The sequence below is a fragment of the Penaeus monodon genome, unplaced genomic scaffold (assembly GCF_015228065.2).
Source record: "Penaeus monodon isolate SGIC_2016 unplaced genomic scaffold, NSTDA_Pmon_1 PmonScaffold_196, whole genome shotgun sequence".
In the NCBI taxonomy this organism is placed as follows: Eukaryota; Metazoa; Arthropoda; class Malacostraca; order Decapoda; family Penaeidae; genus Penaeus; species Penaeus monodon.
This window is the reverse complement of record NW_023649259.1, coordinates 72,501-94,348: the sequence shown is the minus strand read 5'-3', so window position 1 is coordinate 94,348 and position 21,848 is coordinate 72,501. Positions and strand designations below refer to the sequence as shown.

Genomic DNA, 21,848 nt, shown 5'->3' with positions numbered 1-21,848 from the left:
TTTTGAATTATTTGCCAAATGTAAGACTTCGTGGTAATTTTTGAAATGATTCTATTCTCATTTAATTACAGAAATCCACGACTGAAGGCTACTTCCTGACAAAAATAGAAGCCGATTGATTTCATACATAGCAAGCAATTTTCATCTATGGATAATTGAGTGCAATAATCTTAATTAATTTTACTCTTCCTCTACAGAATATGTAGTATGCTAAAGTATATGGTGGTTCTATAAAATGTGCAACAGTGAAATCATCAAACCGCATTGCAAGAAAAAAAGACACAATCCATATTTGGGATATTTTCAATTTGTTTCAGATATCAAAGCACACATCTGAACTTTATTTAAGTAAAGACAACAATATTTCATTTTATACTTCAAGATGGCACAAAATTATTCATTCAAAAGGCTTACAATGCCAAATATAATAATTTCTTCCAATGCAATAACTTGCATTCTCACTAACACAATGCCCAGTGTTACAACCCTTTAATTTGTCTATTATTGTCTAAATAATCTAAATATAACCAGCTATCCAATAAAAAATACCACAAATAAAAACATTTATTAGAGCTATGCAGTTACTTTCAATAAAAGTCAGCCTTTCTGTTGCTCCAAGGGAACTACCATGAAGTATGTTCCTTTATTAGGTTTAGCAAATAAAATTAGTATGACAAAGATAATTTATACAATGTGCAGTAAACTAACAAAGAAGGTTGTTCACAGCAAAAACAAAGAATCTACCTCCAAAGAAATGTAAATAATGTTAAAAACTGTAAACAAAAAATATCAGCCTCACAAAACATTATTGGCCCCTTAAAAATAGTTTCCAGGACAGTAATACTAGTATTAAATACATGATCACATCTAATTTGCATAAAAAAAATCATAAAGTTGATATAAGAAATGTCATAAAATCAAATCTATTTTGCAGACTCCAGTCAACTCTATAAATAAATGTGCAAACACAGCACTGAAACCAATAACAAAATATTGTTAATCAAAATACTTGCTCCTGTCAAGTTCATGGTGCAGAAATCCCTTGCACGGGGGGAGCACACACTCACAAGTAAAGGGTGCGTCAGCAGCCCTTCATGATCCACAATTATTTACCTTCTACACCATTTAATAATTCCATATATAGATATAGAAAGAGAGAGGAGATATAGGAATAAATATATAGGTTAACATATATGTATGTGTGTGAGCACAGGTGTGTGAGCACAGATGTTTGAGTATCAGTGTGTGAGTGAGTGTAAGAGTGTGAGTGTGAGTGTGAGTGTGAGTGTGAGTGTGAGTGTGAGTGTAAGTGCAAGTATGTGTGAGTGCGACTGTGAGTAACATGTGCTACATTCTAAAGTAACAGGAAGATCTGGTGAGCAGGTACTGAAGTGTTGCTTAAAATTCTTCAACACCTCCATACATGTTGATCAAAATAGATAACTTAAAATATGTATGCTTCCATTCTGCCTTTAAAAATTATATTTGTTAGTAACATAAGAAATAAACAAGTTTGGCAAAGAACAATGAAAGTTATTAAGTGTGCCTTTAACAGTTTTCTTATTCATTCTGTGATTACTTTTAATCATGGATCAAGCCTTTATTTCCTCCTCCATTCTGCAATTGTTCAAAGATAAACAAATACAAACTCCCGTCTCTCTTTTCCTCGAGAAAAAAATTGGTAAAAACAATAAGAATCTTAAACCAAGAAAACACAAAAATAAGTGACATATACACATTTTCTGGGGGTGTAAGGTGCAAGACTTATTGATACACATAATGCAACAGCTGGAAAAAATATTTCACAGGACATGCATCCCAGCAGCATGTCAAGTACTGTTTTCTTTTACTTATCAATTAGTAAAAAAAATAAAAATAAAAAATAACTGTAAAAGGAAAATCTTTCATTTTCTCTCACTTTTGCTACAACCTTGCACCCAATATCAATCTTTTTAACTAACATGACCAGTTACTAATATATATTTGCGCAACACATACAGGCAAGTTATGTGCAACTTTAGTATAGTAACCTTAATCAATTAATTAACCATTTATCATGTCTACACACTTTAGATGGTCTTAATAAGGGACAGTAAAATAACCTAATATAATTTTTGGCTTTTTTTTCTCATATCTTATATAATTAGTAATTTTAGAAAAATAAATGTTGGCTGTCCTTATATCATAGTTATATTCCAGTAATAAAATCTACCAATTTCAATAATTCAAAATGAAATTAATAATATACTGACAATAACAACAATAACAACAATAACAACAATAATAACAATAATAACAATAATAATAATAATAATAATAATAACAATAACAACAATAATAATAATAATAATAATAATAAAGATTATAATAATAATAATAATGATAATAATGATAATGACAATAATAATAATATTGACAATGATAACAATTAATAAGAATAATAACAATAAGAATAATAAGAATAATATTGATGATGATGATGATGATGATGATGATGATGATGATGATGATGATGATGATGATGATGATGATGATGATGATGATGATGATGATGATGATGATGATGATGATGATGATGATGATGATGTTGATGATGATGATGATGATGATGATGATGATGATGATAACAACAATAACAACAACAACAATAACTAATAATAATAATAATAATAATAATAATAATAATATAATAATAATAATAATAATAATAATAATAATAATAATAATAATAATAATAATAATAATAACAATATCAATAAAGATAATGATGATAATATCATCATCAGCATATTATTATCCTCACCATCATTGATATTATTAGAATGATATCTGCATAAACTTTATTATAATCATTAAATATATATATAATTTTTTATCATATCATTATCATTACTGTAAGTCCATTATTCATTTCATACTTTCATATTTTCTTTACCCTTATTATTACAATAACTAATAAGAGAACAAGATGCTGTAATATATCATATATAACAATGCATCTAAATAATCATACTTATTCCCATTATCAAAGCCAACATTATATTCAATAACAGTAATACCCTTTTGCCAAAAAATTAATTAATTAATAAACAATACCTCTTATGAAAATTAATAAAATCTTCTCATTAGACATTGCATAAATAATTACTTCCTATAACAATTTCAGTTGTATATCTATAAAAGAAATAAAAATATATATAGATTTATATCAGTTTTCCACTTACATATAAGCAGAAAATTTCTGTCATATGCATTCCTTCATTTTAGACTTTCATATCCCAGTCATAGTGCATCTAATTTCCCAATCCAAACAATGTGTGTAGCGTCCAGTAACAATGTCACAACATGGTACTCAGTCTGGATGTATGTGAAACTAGTAGTATAAACCCCCTGGCTTTAAGACTTCTTCAATATCACATTATTCAATTGCCAATATTCAGTATACAAAATAGTCTCTTTACATTATAGCTTACCTAGAAGTCATCACTTCAGCCTCCTATTTGGGATATCCTGTAGGAATAAAAGTACAAAGTTCAGACCATTATTTGGTTTACGATTATATCTGTAATGGCCAATGACAGCAGTAACAAATCAAAACACAAAGTTATTACCTACCTCTTCATCCCATCCTTCAAGCTCTCCAGCAAGCTTATAATGGTGTCTGCGTAGTTCTGCTAGCTTAGTCCGCTCATTCTCCAGCTGCTTCTCTGTCTCCAGCATCTTCACTAGGGTTTCCATTTCAAGCGTTTTGCCGAGTGCAAGCTCAATTGGAAAAATCTAGGGTTGCTGTAAAATCAAACATTTATGCCTCAATAATCATGTCTTCATTCTCTTACATTAAATAAATATTATTAAATGAAATAAATATCATACAAAATAGATCTGCTGCCATATTTTGCAAGTACAAAAATATAAAGCTTCTCTTCTCCCTTTCTTTCTATATTAATTTTTTGTTTCTTTATCCTTCCTATTCCAAATTCATCCATTCTTTGCAGCTCCCTTCCTCCCTCTTTACTTCCATTTATAATTAGACTTACAAGCAGTAGAAATCTTGTCTCTACAGTTTTCAGCAGTTGCCACCACTGTTCCTGTCAAAGTTGAAATTTGCTTGGCAGTAGTACTGAGGTCAGCCATTTTCTGGCTAGACTTATCAGCCTTCACCCTTGAAGCCATGACCAGCTGCATAGAAGAAGCAGCAATCTCACGTGATGCCACAATGACTTCCTCAAACTTTCCTTTTCACTTACAACTTGATCAGCAGCAGACCTGCAACAAATTTCTTTTCATTCATCTATCCATAAGTATTTTTTGATCTTTCCTTCACAAATCGACCACCGAAATGCTCTACCCTTTAAAGAAAGGACATTGATTATAATATGGTGAAATTATCAAACATCTGTGAAGTATTCTTTTAGTAATATAAATATTTTCTTTTTTGATCATCCTAATTCTAATTTCCATATCGATATAAAAAACACAATCCTCAAATATAATCATATACATTGAATTATATTCTAAGTCACATGTAACACAAACTTCTGGGAACACATACATAAGAGCCTGGCAGGCAATTGCAACAGCCTTAGCACCCGAGAGAAGGCCCTCCGTCCAGCGGTGGTTGCGTTTGTAGAACTCTCGAGGTGAGGCTCCCCCTTTCCCAGCAGCAACAATCTCTCTCTGCAAATCTGACGCCCTTACGACTAACTGTCTTACTGCTGCCATGAGATCACTGCAGGTTCCCAGGATACTTTCATTGACCTGGATTCCAAGAATAATGTATGAATGAAAACTTACAATACAGTGTATGAAAGTGATATAAATATGGGATCTTGTACAACACCATTCAATTCAAATTATCAATTCTGCAGAAGTACCTATGGAACAGATTCACAAAGTTAGTTCTGCTTACACTCTCAAGAATATCTTATTTACCTCCTACAATTTTCTTTTTATTCAAACAATAATTAGGCTTCAAGTTATTTAGGTTCCAAAACTACTATTAATATAAAAATTAATTTCAACTACTGAATTGTACAATGAAGTACCACACATGGACAAAACAGCATCATGCAAACAACTTAGTAAACAACACACACACACACACACACACACACACACACACACACACACACACACACACACCACACACACACACACACACACACACACACACACACACACACACACATACACACACACACACACACACACACACACACACACACACACACACACACACATATATATGTATATATATGTATGTATGTATGTATGTATGTATGTATGTATGTATGTATGTATGTATGTATATGTATGTATATGTATGTATATATATATATATATAATATATATATATATATATATATATATATATATATATATATATAATATATAATATATGTAACATTGTATGCATACACATCAAGCAAGTGGATAAATTATTTTCCTAAGAGATGTAGTAAATATAACTATATCTTTTAAGTAAACCCCATCTAAAGTATAATCTCATAATTTAGAAATTTAGTCCCCTGTAAAGAAAAAATCACCAGATTTGATTTCATCATTGGTTTGGTGTCCAAGGAACCTAATATGCAACTGAATTACAATACAGTGCTCAGTACAAGTACATGCAACAGCACATACCAGTACCCACCCTCAAACAATCAGCATGAGGATTTCTGTGAGCATGAGGATTGCTTCCAACACAAGGCATCAGCCACCTGCAGTAATTATTAGTCTCAACTTCGTTGGCTGAGATGTATTTGTGTATGATGGTCTTCAGTTGAGTGTTAGTTGTGATCATTGTATACACTTTAATACATTTTTGAAAATCTATTTCCAAAATGTAATTAAACAGGCACAAGAGAGATTACAGTTCATATCTAGTTTACCTTTTTTCTGTAATGGTTTAAAGATTAATCAAGAAAAAAATCACATCATAAACACACACAAAATAATAATACATAAAATGTTACACACTGAAAAAATCTTTCCATTAGTATGCCACACAATACTCACCAAATTAAGTACTGTTAGTAAAGAAAAAATCTCTGATTTCAATGTATATTCATTTAACTATATAGCTACAATCAACTTGTAATTCTGGAGATATCAAGAATAAATATTGTGATCTATCAGAGGTCTCTCCCTACTAGCAATACTTTAAAATAAATAACCATTCTTCTTGGCACCTTTCCAAACTTAATCTGAGAATAATAGAGAAAATCTGAAGTATTATAAACCCAACAAACATTATTACTAGATAACACATATTAAATAATGATTTAAAATTTTGCCATATATAAATACACCTAAAACACTACCATATTCAATTGCCCCCAAGAGAAGTACTCATAAGAAAATTCATACAATAACAGACTTCTACTTAACCTAGCATAAAAATAATGAGGTGCAACCATACATGGAACTCAACAGTCACTCCCACTAGCGACACTGACTTGAATGTAATCAATCCCTTCTTTACCAAAATTGTTTCATGAACAAATGTATACAATTTGTATACACTGAATGCCCATACCATACATGCAACAATTGTGTCCCCCCTCAAGTGAATAACAGATATGGGACTTACAATTGATCAGTAAGATTTAATTCTAAACACCCTGTGATGGTAATAAGTCTCTCTTAGTTATATCAGTCTTAACCCTTTGCCGACGGGTGGCATGTATGCACATGCCATGGCATGGCTGGACTATCTGCCAGGGGCATGTAGGTACATGCCATGGTGTATGTATGGACAAGCCATGAGTTTTTTTTTTTTTTTTTTTTTTTTTTTTTGTTACAATTATGGCAAAATATTATTTTTCTGCCACTGAAAGTGTGATTAAGTCGTTTTTAACACTTTCTCATGTTTACTATAAAAAAAAAAATAAAAAAAAAAATACAACAAACTGACAATTTCAACTCCAGGATGCCACACACTGCTTATTTTATTCAGACTATAGAGCGAATAATGATCAACTATGGAGTCTATATAACAACAAAAATACCCTTCAGTCTTGATTTATCAAGAAGTATGGCAAGTAGAGACTTTAGAAAACAATGAAAAACTGAAAATACAACATATCTTCATAGTATTATGAGGAAAACAGCAAGGGATGCTGGTATTTGGCATGAGCGGTCACGCATGCTAGAGCGACGATATAAGCTCCCGGCAGCGGGGTTCATGCCACTATGAATACTACCCGTAGGGAAAGGGTTAAGAAATAAGGTTTTATACCTTTGAGATGAATAGGTACTTCCAGCACCTAACTTGAGTGCAAAAAGGAATTATGACATTCCATCACCCTACAGGACAATACCAGACATTGCATATATATATATATATAATATATATATATAATATATATATATATATATATATATATATATATATATATATATATATATATATATATATATATATATAAAAATAATCGTAAATATCACTGCAATAAATATATTTGCCATATTTATTTTTCTGAGAAATATCTTTGGAAAAAGGGCGCACAACCTATAAGTACATGTTATATGCTTATTATATAGAATTGGAAAATATATAGTCTACACTTGATAATTCAAACCTTAATAATTCAAACTTCCATTATTTCAACAGCCACGGAGTCTTCCAACCCATCCACCGACTATATTAAAGGTTGATATATCACATATATAGTTCAGTTAGCCAGTGAGTGCAATTATTATGTGCACTCTCAGGTGAAGCACAGCCTAAATTCTTGAGCCTGTGTTATCTGTTGATGAGTTGCAGCACCATGCAGTTGAATAATCACAGTCTTCTGTGCATTTATGTATTGTGCATTTATACAGTGTATATAGTACATCTTTAGCAATTTACAGTTTTCTGTGTATATAGTACTCTAACCTTGCATGATATTTCAGGTGTACCTGGTATAATCACAGCATGCTCTAGCCATTGTGCCACCCTAGATGAGATCAGGATTTGGTATTTCTCGCCCTCAATCAAACACCACCACAGTGTACCTCCATATGATGGTGCCTTAGATTATATGAGGCATCTTGTTGACAAGGGCTGAATACACCTATTTCTTACTTTTGAGTTATGAGCATTTAAAGTCAGGTATAGGTGGAATATTTAAGAATGTCATCTTATTAAATATCATTAGAATCCTCTGAAAGAGCCAAATTTATTTATTTGTTCAATCTACTTGAAATTTATTCCTGTATTAGATGAAACTAAAATTCTGTGAAAATTTCAGCCAAAAATTCCAATAATTAATATTTCTTCCATAAGTATTAATCAAAAATTATCATCTTATTAGTCAAATGGCTGGTAGGATGACTAGAGGGGGTACTATCATATATCTGATTGGCTGAGAGGCGGACCTTTCAATCAGACAGAGGTAGCTGCTCACCCATTGGCTGGGCTGCACACCAACATCTGGTCCACACACTCTGAAATACCTGACTTCCTCCACTGCTCTATGTGTACAAAACAAGGGAGAGTGAACCTAGAATTCTGAGCCCACATAGTTTGGAATCACAAAATGCTTTTCACCACGACATTTTCAGTGCTTCCACCTAGTGGAATACACTCATAACTTGCATTCATTCGCCCCTTGTCCACAAGTGTTCTGCCAAAAGTTGGCTCCACTTATGGTGGTCAGTGGTGGTTCACAATTAGATTTTTCCTGTACCATTGTATTTTGTCTTCTAGTGGTCTAGATGACATGTAAGTACACAAACTTTCTTCCAGTAAAATTTTAAATATCTGACATGTTGAGAAGGCCAAATATTGGATAAATAAAATTTTCAGCTAATCCAACCTAGGTCTCCCATAATTACATCAAATTACCAAGAGGCTACGGTAATTTAAATATAACTGTACACTTATTCCCTAATCCAAATCGGTATTTTGCAGCTGTTCTACCTAAAGCCTGAAATGAATCTGGAGGATTATAGTCCAAACATAATCATGACCTTTTATTTGGAAGATGAAGAGTATATGGAATTTCAGCATTATTTGGAATCAGACTATTAAATATAATTCACATTAGTTTTTTTTAATCATTCATTGCCATTCCTATGGGTCCTTTCCTCACAACCCTAACCTAGCCTAAATCAGGTGGCCATGGATATGAATGCCACGAAAGTCATAAGTAAGACGGAGGCTTTTGGATTTGTATAATATATGACAGTAAAAGTGATGAAAGTGAGTGAGAAAGTAACATAAAAATAATGACCATGTTTGAATGTCATGGTATGGTCTCAGTTTCAAGGTTATATTGGTTGCAGATACTTAGAATAATCAAATCTGAAACTGATGCTATGGGTAATAAAGAATAAAACAAATAAATTCACTTCATTCAAAGCAACTACCAAACTACCTGTCTCTCAGAAATTTCAAGAATAGAGTTCACTGTGACAAATGTAGAAAAAAGGTATGAATGAAGATGAATAACTTCACAGTACAAAATTATTCTACAAGTTATGATTACATCTTTATTAGAAATATAGAAACATATTTCTGGTAAAGATATGACTGAGACACATCAAATACATCTCTTGAACTTTGACATTATTCATCCTCTATCATATTTTTTTAACTGAAATTTTACATTATCCTCCGATAACATAGCCAGAATTAAGATTATAAGTCTTCCTTCCCCTTAACAGTGAATCTTGAGGACCTTCTCCCACCTCCTCTGCAGACCACTAACATACCATAACAGTAAGCTACAAAATTCACCTCAAGCTGCATTCCAGTGTCATTTGCTCTGGAGTTCTCTAGGAGTCGAGTAAACTTATCAACAGCATCTCTAATGGCCAAGTCCATTGCCTCCATCTCCCGCTGTACAACCTCTGCCATGTCCTCCTCTCTTGGACTCTGATCCTCACAAAGAGACACTAGTGTGCAACACCTATAATGTTTTGAAACGAAAGTTAACACATTGTTAAATATGTATATAATATTGATATTATTAATTTTACTTACAATATGGTGGTTTAAGAAATGAGGAAAAGCACAAGGACCTTGTAGAAAAAGCATAATACACAAACCTTTCAAACTCCTCCTTTATGAGAGGAATGTCCTGTATGCTTTCCTTGGAGCGTATTCTCTCCATGGTTTCCATGCACTTCTTGGCAAACACTTCTAAGGCTGCTAAAAGATCAAAAAACACCATACAAAAGGGTTTTACCATTGTCATTTGCGGGAGTGGGTGTTGGGGTTGGGGGTTTTGAAGTGTGAGGGGGTGTGTGGGGTTGGGGATTTTGGGGGTTTTGTGGTTTGGTGGGGGGGGTTTTGTGTGTGTGTTGTGTGTGTGTGTGTGTTTTGTGGTGTGTGTGTGTGTGGTGTTTGTGGTGTGGTCTGTGTGTGTGTGGTCGGTGTGTTGTTGTCTGTGGTGTGTGTCTGTGGGTGTTTTGTCGTGTGTTTGTGTTTTGGTGTGTGTTGTGTGTGTTGGTGTGTGTGTGTCTGTGTGTGGTGGTCGTGTGGTGTGTGTTGTTTTGTGTGTGTTGTTGGTGTGTGTGGTGTTGGTGTGTGGTGTTGGTGGTGTGTGTGTTTGGGGTTGTGTGTGTGTGTGTGTGTGTGTGGTTGGTTGTGTGTGTGTGTGTGTGGTGTGTGTGTCTGTGGTGTGTTGGGGTCTGTGTGTGTGGGGTGTCGTGTGTGTGTTTGTTGTGTGTTTTGTTTGTGTGTGTGTTGTGTGTCTGTGTCTGGGGGTGTGAGTGTCTGTGTCTGGTGTGGTGTTTGTCTGTGGGGTTGGTGTCTGTGTCTTGTGTGATTTTGTGTCTTTGTGTCTGTGTGGTGTTTTGGTGTCTTGTGTGTGTGTGTGTTTTGTGTGTGTGGGTCTGTGTGGTGTGTTGTGTTGTGTGTGTGTTCTGTGTTGTGTTGTCTGTGTGGTGTGGGTGTGCTGTGTGTGTGGGTCTGTGTGTGTGTGTTTGTCTGTGTTGTGTGTCTGTGCGTGTGTGGTGTCTGTGTCTTGTGTGGTGTCTGTGTTGGTGTCTGTGTGTGTTCTGTGTGTGTGTGTGTGTTTTGGGGTGGTGTGTGTGTGTTGTGTTGTTTGTGTGGTGTGGGGGAAGGGGGTGTAGGGGGGAGGGAGGGAGGGAGGGAGGGAGGGAGGGGGGAGGGGAGGGAGGGGGGGTAGGAGGGAGGGAGGGAGGGAGGGGGAGGGGGGGAGGGGGGGAGGGAGGGGGGGAGGGAGGGGGGGGGGGGAGGGAGGGAGGGAGAGAGGGAGTGAGGGAGAAAAGAGAAAAGGAGGGAGAAGAGGAGAGAGAGAGAAGAGAAAGAGAAGAGAGAGAGGAGAGAGAAAAAGAAAAGGAGAGAGAAGAGAAAAAGAGAAGGAGAGAGGAGAGAGAGAGGTGCAGCACTTATATTTTATAAATATAATTATAATATATATATTAATAAATTAAAAATATATATATATAAATATATAAATTAAAAAATATATAAATATATAAATATATAAATATATAATTAAAAATATAAAAAAAATTTAAAATATAAACAAATAAAAATATAAAATAATAATTAATATATATATATATATTATATAATATATATATATAATTATATATATTTATTTGTATATGGTATTTTGGTTATTTGTGTGTGGTGTGTGTTGTGTGTGTTTGGGGTGTGTGTTTGTGGGGGGGTTTTGGGGTTTGTGTGTGGTGGTGGGTGGGTTGTGTGTAGGGTGGTGTGTAGGGGTGTGTGTATGTGTGTGTGTTATGTGTGTGTTTTTGTGTGTGGGTGTTATTTTGGTTTTTTTTAAATATGTTTTTATGTGTATGTATATGTATGTGTATGTAATGTATGTGTTGTTGTGTGTGTGTGTTTGGTGTGTGTGTGGGTGTGGGTGTGTGTGTTGTGGTGTGGTGGGTGTGTGTGTGTGTGTGTGTGTGTGTTGTTTTTGGTGTGTGTGGTTTGTGTGTTATGTTGCGTGTGTGTGTGCTGTGTGTGTGCGTTTGGGGCTGGGGGTTGTGCAGTGGTGTGAGTTTTGGGCATGGGGTGTGAAATGTTGTGGGCAGTGGGGTGCAGTGTGTGGCATGGTGGTGCATGTTGTGTGTGTGTGTGTGTGTTGTGTGTGTTGTGTGTGTGTGTGTGTGTTGTGTGTGTGGTATTGTGGGTGTGTGTGTGTGTGTGTGTGGTGGTGTGTGTGGTGTGTGTATGTGTGTGCTGTGTGTGTGCATTGTGGCATGTGTGGTGTGCATGTGTGTTCCCTGTGTGTGTTGTGCATGGGGGTTTGTGTGTGCATGTGGGGGTTGTGCATTTTTTGTGTGTGCATTTTTGTGTGTGCATTTTTGTGTGTGCTGTGTGGTAAAGTGCATGTTCATATTGTAAATGTGCAGTGCTTGTGTTTTGGGCAATTATGGTTTGTGGGGGTGTGTGTGTGTGTGGTGGTGGTGTGGTGTGTGTGGTGTGTGTTGTGTGGTGTGTGTTGTGTTGTGTGTTTTGTGTGTGTGGTGGTTGTTGTGTAGGGTGTGTGTGTGTGTGTGTGTTGTGTGGTGTGTGTTTGGGTGTGTTTGTGTGTTGTGTGTTGGTGTGTGGTGTGGGGTTGTGTGTGTTGCAAGCATCAAAATATATATATAATAATTATATTATATATATAATTATAAATATATAATAGTGTGTGTGTGTTCTGGTTTATGTGTATGTTATTGTGTTGTGTGTTTTTTGGTGTTGTGGGTGTGTGATGTCGTGGGTTTGTTGTTGCGTAGGGGTGTGTAGCTGTGTGTGGTGCATGTGGTGGTGTGTAGGTGTATTGTAGGTGGTGGAGGTGGTGTGTGTGAGGTGTGTGTGGTAGGTGTGTTGTTGAGTGTAGGTGTTTGGGGTTTTGGTGTGGTTGGTGTGTGGGGTAGGTGTGTGTATTTGCGTGGGTTTTGGGTGCTACATGTGTAGCTGTGGTGATGTGAGGTGCGGGGAGGTGGGGTTTAGGTGTTTTTGTGTAGGTGTGTGTTGTAGGTGTGTGTGTGGGTGTGTTTTGGGTTGTTGTGTGTGTGTGGGTGTGTGTGTAGGTGGTGTGTGGGTGTGTGTTAGGGGTGGGTAGGTGGTGTGTGTGTGTGTAGGTGTGTGTTGTGGGTGTGTGGTGTGTAGGTGTGTGTGTGTGGGTGTGGGTGTGGGTGTGTGGGGTGGTGTGTGTAGGTGTGTGTGTGTGGTTTGGTGTGTGTAGGTGTGGGTGTAGGGTGTGGAGGTGGTGGAGGTGGGTTAGGTGTGTTTGGGTGTGTGTGTAGGTGTGTGGGTTGTGTGGGGGTTGGTGTGTGTGTTTGTGGTGTGTGTGTGTGTGTGTGTGTGTGTGGGGTGTGGTGTGTGTGTGGTGTGTGGTGGGTTGTTGGGGGTTTTTGGGTGGGGGGTTTGAGATTATTTAAACCGGTTTCGATTTTATCTCAAAATATGAAGTAAGTCAAAACCCGGTAAAATACATCCCTTTTATTGTGAAGATATTATTCTCTTCGCCCTTTTTATGGGATGGGTATGGGTAGGGGGTGTGGGTGTGGGTGGGGTGTTTGTGTGGTGTGGTTGGGTTTGGGTGTGGGGGGGGTGTGGGGGTGGGGGGGTGTGTGGGGGTGGGGTGTGGGGTGTATTGGGGTGTTGAGGGGGGGGCATTGTGGGTAGGGTTTTGTAGGGGTGGTCGTGGGCATGTCAGAGTAAGTCTCATTTGCAGGGATATGTGCATATCTAAAGGGATGAAAAATATTTTTTTTAAAGTTAAACCAATACAAGGTCTCTCTTAGAACTCATTGTTCTTACACTGTTAAAAAATAAATTTATACTTTTTCCAATTTGTTTTGTTGTAACTTCAAGTACTGAAGAAAGAACACTTTATGCTGTTGCTGATATGTATTGTGTATAACATTCACTTGGTCGCATCTGTACTGACCACATGTACTTTTCCACAACACAATACTGTCTTAAAACAATGTGTATTATTTTATGTTTGAGGTGGGAATGTAATCAGTCTTCCACATGCTCACTTCATATGGACGGAAAATATTTCTAAAAATGAAGTACAGTTACAGTCTCTCTCATCAAAGAGTCAATGTTCTTGCATTGCTTAGGAAAAAATTTATAATTAACCTAACTATACTTTCTATATATACTTTCATTTCAGATGTGTTTTATTTTATGTACTTCTCTTTTACATAATTTAACAAAAGCAATCTATAAGCACTAAAAAAAGAAAGGATAGGATCTGCTGACAAAAAATTATGCAGTTTGGTTTGGTTTATGACAGTACTTCTACACCAAATATGTAGCTGTGAGGACCACTGGATTTTGGTATCCAAAGAGGGTACTGGAACTAATCCAGGACAGAGGCAATGACAGAGGCAGACACTCACAGCAACAGACAAAGACAAAGACACACACACACACATGAAAAACCACTTACTTTCAGCATGTTCAATGTTTGGACTTGTATGTGATGTTGCTTTAGCATAAAGCAGAAAAACAGATGCAAAATGAGCAGCATTGGAAATGCTGGCTACCAGGCTTGGTGCAGTATTGAAATTGTTTAAATAAGTCTCATAGGCATTTGAAAGACTTGATAAAGCATTATCCACCAAGGTCTGGTACACCAAAGTATATTCTGAAAAAAAAAATTGAATTCATTTAAACAACAGAAAACTTTATCTTTTGCAATTCTGTTATGTAAAAGTAAAAAACATTCTTATATGTGAAATTTATGTGAATAACTATATTACCACAGAACTTGCACTTGCTATCACTTACATTCTGGCCACCAAATTATATTTTTAGTTTCAAGAATTTTTTAAAAATGACTTTAATAAGGAGTTGTACATAAAGCACATGAGGATGGAACTTTACTATCAGAGAAATAATCATATATTTAAATTCAAAGAACTTTGAGGATTTTTTAAATTCTTCAATGCTTTCAAAATGGGAGGAAAATACTTAGGGATGTCTGGATGTGTTTTTATAGGAAGTTTACTGTCCCTATGTGGACCTATTTAAAAATTCACTTCTCCATGCACAACAATACATAAAGCACATATTCCCAAGTGAGCTTTCAATCTGATTTGGAATGAACATTTACTTTTATATTTTTATATCTGTTATCCTTAGTTTTACTTTCAATATTCTAAATGACACGCCCAGTAAATACAAAGCAATATGTTCATGCAAGAAAAACTCACCTGGCGTGCATTTAACTGCAGTGTGGGCTTCATGGTCAAAATGCGAGAGTGCATTAGCCATAATGACAAGTGCCCCATCTACTGCTCCTTCTACACACTTGTGAACTCCGGACTCCCATTCGTTGTGTAGTCCCTGAGCCTGATGCAAGTGTATCATTAAGAATATGCAAAGTTTAGTTAAAATGCAAAAAGAATATCACCTAACAATAACAGAATTGTTTAAACCTAACATTTGTTTAGAGTTTCCTACATATTAACGATCTCACCTCTGAAGCAAATTTGACAGCTTGTGCTTCCAACTGGCTTTGAAGGTTAGAAATGCCAGCCTGCAACTCCTTCACTTGACCTAAGGCCTCATCCCTCTCTGTCCTTGCTGCACTCAATTGCTGGTGAAGTGACTGGGCTTCCTAGAATGAATTTCTCTTCAATGTTATAATTTCTAAGATACATTCTTTATTTTATCTAATATAGCATTCTACACGGAGGTCATTATATTTACCAAAACAATTTTGTAATATCTCTTACTCTTGAAAAAGGGAATCTATGTCCTTTGATGAACGATTTTCTTTCCTTTCTCTCATTTAGTGATCAAACAAACAATACTAAGGCTCACCTGCCGTGCCGATTGTACTGAGTTTTGCTGGGTTTCTGCTTCATGGACCATCTGTGCTTGCAACCGCTGAAGGTTAGTTACAGCCTCATCTTGGCTGCGCTGACTTGTTGACAAGGCTTCACGAGCTTGGCCAAGTTCCTTATCTAATTCCGCTTTCTAAAACCAGAATTTTTTTGTGAAAAATGTAATTTTTGTTTTAAGAATTAACCTTAAATACAAATTTAAAATAATAATATGTATTGCTCATCTTTCTGAACTCATTTTAATTCATTAACATCTAAATTCACAAGAATCCCTTTTATCCTTAGAATCAAGAATCATACTAGAAGGATAATAACCAACTGATCATTCAGCTATGTTCTTAACCAAAATCTCTTTCTGGCTATAATAAGCACTAACTAGATTTAATTTTTGCAACTATAAATGTAATCTACTTATTTCAGGTGAATAATCAGTGTGCACTTACACTCCTGATAAGATTGATGTGCTCATCACGTAATTTTTGATAAACATCCTTCATTTTTACAAACTTCTCTTCTGCTGTTCTCCTCCTGGTTTCCTCTGTAGCCAGACGAGTGACTGCTTCAGCACTGGCAGCAGCAGCTTCTACCTGAGCTAGGATTGATTCTCTGCTTTGTCTCTCTGCTAACAATTCACTGTCCTGTTTGCATGAAAACTAATGAGCACCATAAAACAAAGGCCACATGAATCAAAATACCTTTATACCAAAAGGGACTTTAATAAACACATCCAGGAAAGCAAAACAATTTACCTATTAGACCTTATGACAAGAATTTAACCAGAAACAAAACCAGTTCTTGCTACAATTTCTATGTTGTTGTGATACAAAGTAAAAAAAAAATCATAATTCAAGAAGATATCAAAATCTTACAAGTTCTGCAATAGTTGACTCCAGATCATTAATTCGCAGTCTCAGTTGTTCTTCATTGTGGGTGGCTTGGGACCTAGCTCTTTGTACTTCTGCTCGCATGGCTTCCAGTTCTCCATGAAGGGCATCAATCAGGGACTCTCTCTCAGCCACAACCTCAGCAAGGGATCTTTCATAGATAAGAAAGAACTTTTGTTATTGTAACTCATTCCATTTATTTCTTCTATTCTTTTGTATCTTGATCTTAATTCTTTGAGTATAACAATCCCCCAAAAAGGATGTCAGGATTCAAAATGAACTAGGGGTATGTTACTAGTCCAATATCACTATAAGAGAATACAGAATTCATGAGGTTGAGTTGAAAATGGAGCAACAACTTTTCAAAAGTATTGTAGGGATTAACCCATTGGATCTGGATGATTCACTGCCATCACATGGCCCAAAAAACAGACATTAGGCTTACTTGAGAGGCAACTCTGGCAGGTGTGCCACTTGTAAGCAAGGCACATACAAACACTTGTGTGTGATGACAAGACCCAAGCCTCCCCTTTGCAAAGTTACCTTCTCTTTTTCTGTATAAGCATTTTATGCTTTTTTGCCATTTTCCAATGTCTATATGTCATTTGATTTGTCTTAACCAGACCGTAATAAACTATGCTCCTTGCACAGACTTTATCATCTAAGTAGTCCATAACTCAGTGTAATAATAACAATAAGTAAAAAACAAAGTATCTGTGTCATTTTCTTTTTGCAACATTCATGTCACCCACCCCTGAATCCCAATTTTTTCATAAAGTGATGGTCACATCATCCGGATCGTAGGGGTTAAAACAGGACTAACCCAGTATCTATCACAATGAAAGGGTTTAGCAACAGGGAAAACTCCTGCTTACTGCCATTACACTTTACAGGGCTTCGTTGTCTCCAAGACGTTACTTCAATACGCGCAAAATTAGGCTTTCTGACATACCCTCAATAGCACAATCAAATAAGGGAAAAAAATAATTGTCCCTTATAAAAACTTTACTCTTGTCATATTAAAGACAATAAAGTAATGAAACTTCTCAGATAACATTTTAGATATTAAAGAAGCAATACTTAGCACACCCAATTCAAACAAAATTTCCCATCTCATAGTGTGACATACATACTCTCTATTCTATGCCATGAAGAGTTAAATACACTCAACTAAATCATTTTCACCACAAGATTTATTCTGATTCCTTACCCATTGTGCGAATCAATGAGATCGGGATGTGTGGTATGGGAGGTGGCTCTGGCTCTGAGGTGTCGATGAGAAGGTATCAGAGAGGTCCACTGGTCTGGCTGTCCTCACTACGACTACTGGAGCCACATGACTTCTCAGTTCAGCTTCCACCAGAAAGTTTGGTGGATCCTATTGTAGAGATTTGTGTTCTTATTGTTTATACATATTACACGAGACAGGGAAATTATTGAATCAACTGATGAGTACAAACAATATCATTTTATACTTTTTAAAAAAAGGGAACCTCAGCAAAGAATTCATAAGAAACAATAATATTTAAATATCACACAACAATAATCTATACACCTTTCATCATGACTAAGTAACAGAGTAGAAACTACATATCTTTGTAACATAAAACTCAAAAAGTAAGAGGTTATCAAAATATCCCAGAATAAACAAAATTAAATTTGATAAAAATTTTAAAAATAAAAATAAATTATATAAATTAATATATCAAATGTGAAATTAACCTATTAATGATGTAATGCTATGACATACATACCATGTTCACTGTGCTTTTAGAGCCATCTGGTGCACAGATGGCTCTACAAGAGTCACCAAGGCATCAATTACTAGTCCTGACCTTACCTATTTGCCCTTTTCCTTAAGGAAAGATTTTTCTTTTTTTATTCTTATTGCAATTAGTACTGATAATATTATAATAATTGTAATAACAATAATAATAATAATAATAATGATAATAATTATGATCTGGGACTTTGCTAAGTCCCAAAGATTGATGATTTCTGGCTCCTAGTATCAGTGCTCCAACCCACATTACCAGACATGGTATACCGATACAGGTTTTGTGCCTAAGGAGATCAACCACATTCTTGTAAACACTCACTGTAGGATCCTCCAGAACTGCAGGGTTTAAGTGAGTGCCGAGTTCTGTGGTACTGAACAAAGGCTGGTTATGGCTACCATTTGGGTCCACTTAAAAACTCCCTTTCTCTCCATTGGCCACTCCATGGGGTTTCACTTGGACAGATTGAGGGAGGAGGAATGTGACCAGAGCTTCGCCACAGCAGTTTCTGATCGGTTCACAGAGCTAGAAAACCTGACAGACCCAGTAGCTCTGTGGGATTCCTTTATGCATGAATACTCAATGCAGTACACTAGTAATTATTCATATAACCTGCAAAACTTCATCTCACTGGAGACATTGGAGGCCACAGCAGCATGTTGCATGGGTCAACTGAATGGCAATTCTTGGTGCACAGGGTTCAGATACTGCTGAGAAGGGACAAGGAAGGGTTAAGGAATCTTGCTGAAGAGGTCGAAGGCCATTTCTTAGTAAATTACCTTTATCCTCCTTACCAAGCCTGAGATAAGTGGATTCCAAGCCCTCCTTGCAGATGAATGCAGTCCACTCAGTGGATGGATGGATCATCTCAGGTCATGTTGGGGATTGCAACTATTGGGCTGAGTATTTTGAGCAGCTGTATCAGGTAGACTCTCCAGCAGTTAGTCTGGACCCAAGTGGTGACCCATCCATCAGCAAGGAACCTCCTACTCTAACTGAGATTATGGAGGCAATATCTAAGCTGAAGGATGGGAAAGCTGCTGGCATATGTGATATCCCTTGTTGAACTGCTAAAGACTGGTGGCGAACCTATGGCACAGGGTTTGAATGGTGTCCTGGCTGCCATCTGGCAGTCTGGTTCCATTCCCCCAGACATGTTGAGGGGGGGGGGTCATCCATCTCTGGAAGGGGAAAGGGATCGATGGGACTGTAGCATCTACTATGGCACACACTGCTCGGTATACCTGGCAAGGTTTTTGCTCACATTTTTCTAAAATAGAACCATGACCACCCTAACATACCAAAGACTGAAACATTCACTCCTGGCAAGTCCACAATAGACTACAACCTAGTGCTTTGGCTCATTGTGGAATGCCATCATGAGTTTGGTTGCAGGCTGCTTGCAGATTACATTGACCTTAAGGGGACGGTCCTGAGAAAAGCCTACCTTGCTCCACTCATAGGATCATTTAAAAAAAAAATGGTTGTATGTATGTATATGTATATATATGTATATATATAAATTTTTTGGGGGAGGGGGGGATGATACGACCTGCGTACTCCGAACCACTCACAGAAGAAAGAAAGGAAATGGAGGCACTCATAATTTACGAACCCTGGACAGTCCACCGGTTATTGTAAACAAAGTACTAAAAACATGACCTTGAGATTTGGACATATTCCAAAGTTAGCTATCTCAGTTACTGCTTTGCTAAGTCTAATGATATATATAAAAAAGCAATTAGTTAACTTTGAGAAGAGATTAAGTTAATCAGAATTATTGTTTTCAAAAGGGACTATATTCTGTAAAGTTACAAATATATATATATATATATATATATATATATATATATAATATATATATAATATACTAATATATATATATATATATATTATATGATATATATATGTATATATATATATGTAAATATATATATATATAATATATATATATATATATTATATATATATATATATATATATATATATATGTGTAATATATATATATATATTATATTTTAATATATTTTTATATATATATATATATATAAAATAATTTATATATATTTATATATATATATATATATTTTAATATAATTTTATATTATATATATTATATATAAAATTTATATATATATATATATTATATATATAATATATATATATTATATATATAATATTTTATATATATATATATATATATATATATATATTTATTTTTATCTATTATATTTTTATATATATATATATATATATATATATATTTTATATATATATAAAATATTATATATATATATATATACATTTTTTTTCTCTCTTTTCTTTTTTAAGTAGATTCCTGTCTGATACATTAATAAATGCATAAATCATAAAGACAACTAATCAAACCAGAAGCTGTGATGGCAATACAGTACAAAATTGTTATATGACTCTGATTCTAGCTTGAATACAAAATATCTGTTCAAATTTGAGAATTATGGAAGCACTGTAAAATTTTTTTACAGCGAGAATTCCAAGGGCCCTTGAATTTTTCCCCCCGAAAGTGGGGGGCGAGGGGGGAGCTGGTCCCCTGGGAGGTTTTAATTTCCCAAAGGTTGGGTATATATGTACACACTCAGATATAGATTAACTGTTTTAATCATCTTCATTTTAAAAGGTTAAACCTACTTTTACAAAAAAAAAAAAAATTAGTTGCCCCAGATATCATCGTTTTCTTTACTGATACTGATAAAAAATATTTGTTGGGCATGGCATTCAGTCATTTGAGCGCATTATCTTTGCAAATGAGTGAACAAAATGCTCAGACACCTGGGTGGGGTCGGTATTTTCCGTATTTATGGTGCCTATGGCCAACAGTAGCGTCCTCAGGTTGCATTTTTTACTGGAAATGTATGAAACAGGTGCGCTAGCTGTATCAAGACCCATTTCAAAATTCCATATAGTTTTTATTTTAGAGCGTGTATCACTGTGTACTATTATTATCTTCAACATGAAATAATCAATATTTCACTTATTTTTCCGAAGTTCAAAATTCTAACCATGGGGTGGCTTTCATACTGAAGTGCTCGTTACAACGGAAACAACAAATTTCAAATCAAAACAAATTTGCCGACAGTGGACAGTAACAACTGTTAGAGCAAATCCAAGCCGAAATATTATCATCATTATTTATATTTTTTTTTACATTAGAGCTTCATACTCAGTACACATACAGACCCCTACATAAGTTACAGCATATTACCAAGGGAGTCTCAATGGAAAGTATATTTCATGTATAAATGCACATAAAACTCACATTTTTTAAGAAAATATTAATGAAATATTTCTTTATAAATCATTGTGATATCAATTTTTTCCGATACTGATATAAAAGTGTTCTTTGGTCATTCACAAATGCACAATGTCATTATCAACT

At 35.3% G+C, this 21,848-nt stretch overlaps 1 pseudogene; it reads right to left on the bottom strand.

Annotated features, from left to right (window-relative positions):
* Nucleotides 1-3,564: 3,564 nt before the first annotated feature.
* Nucleotides 3,565-21,848, bottom strand: part of LOC119569890 — a 22,931-nt pseudogene continuing 4,647 nt past the window's right edge.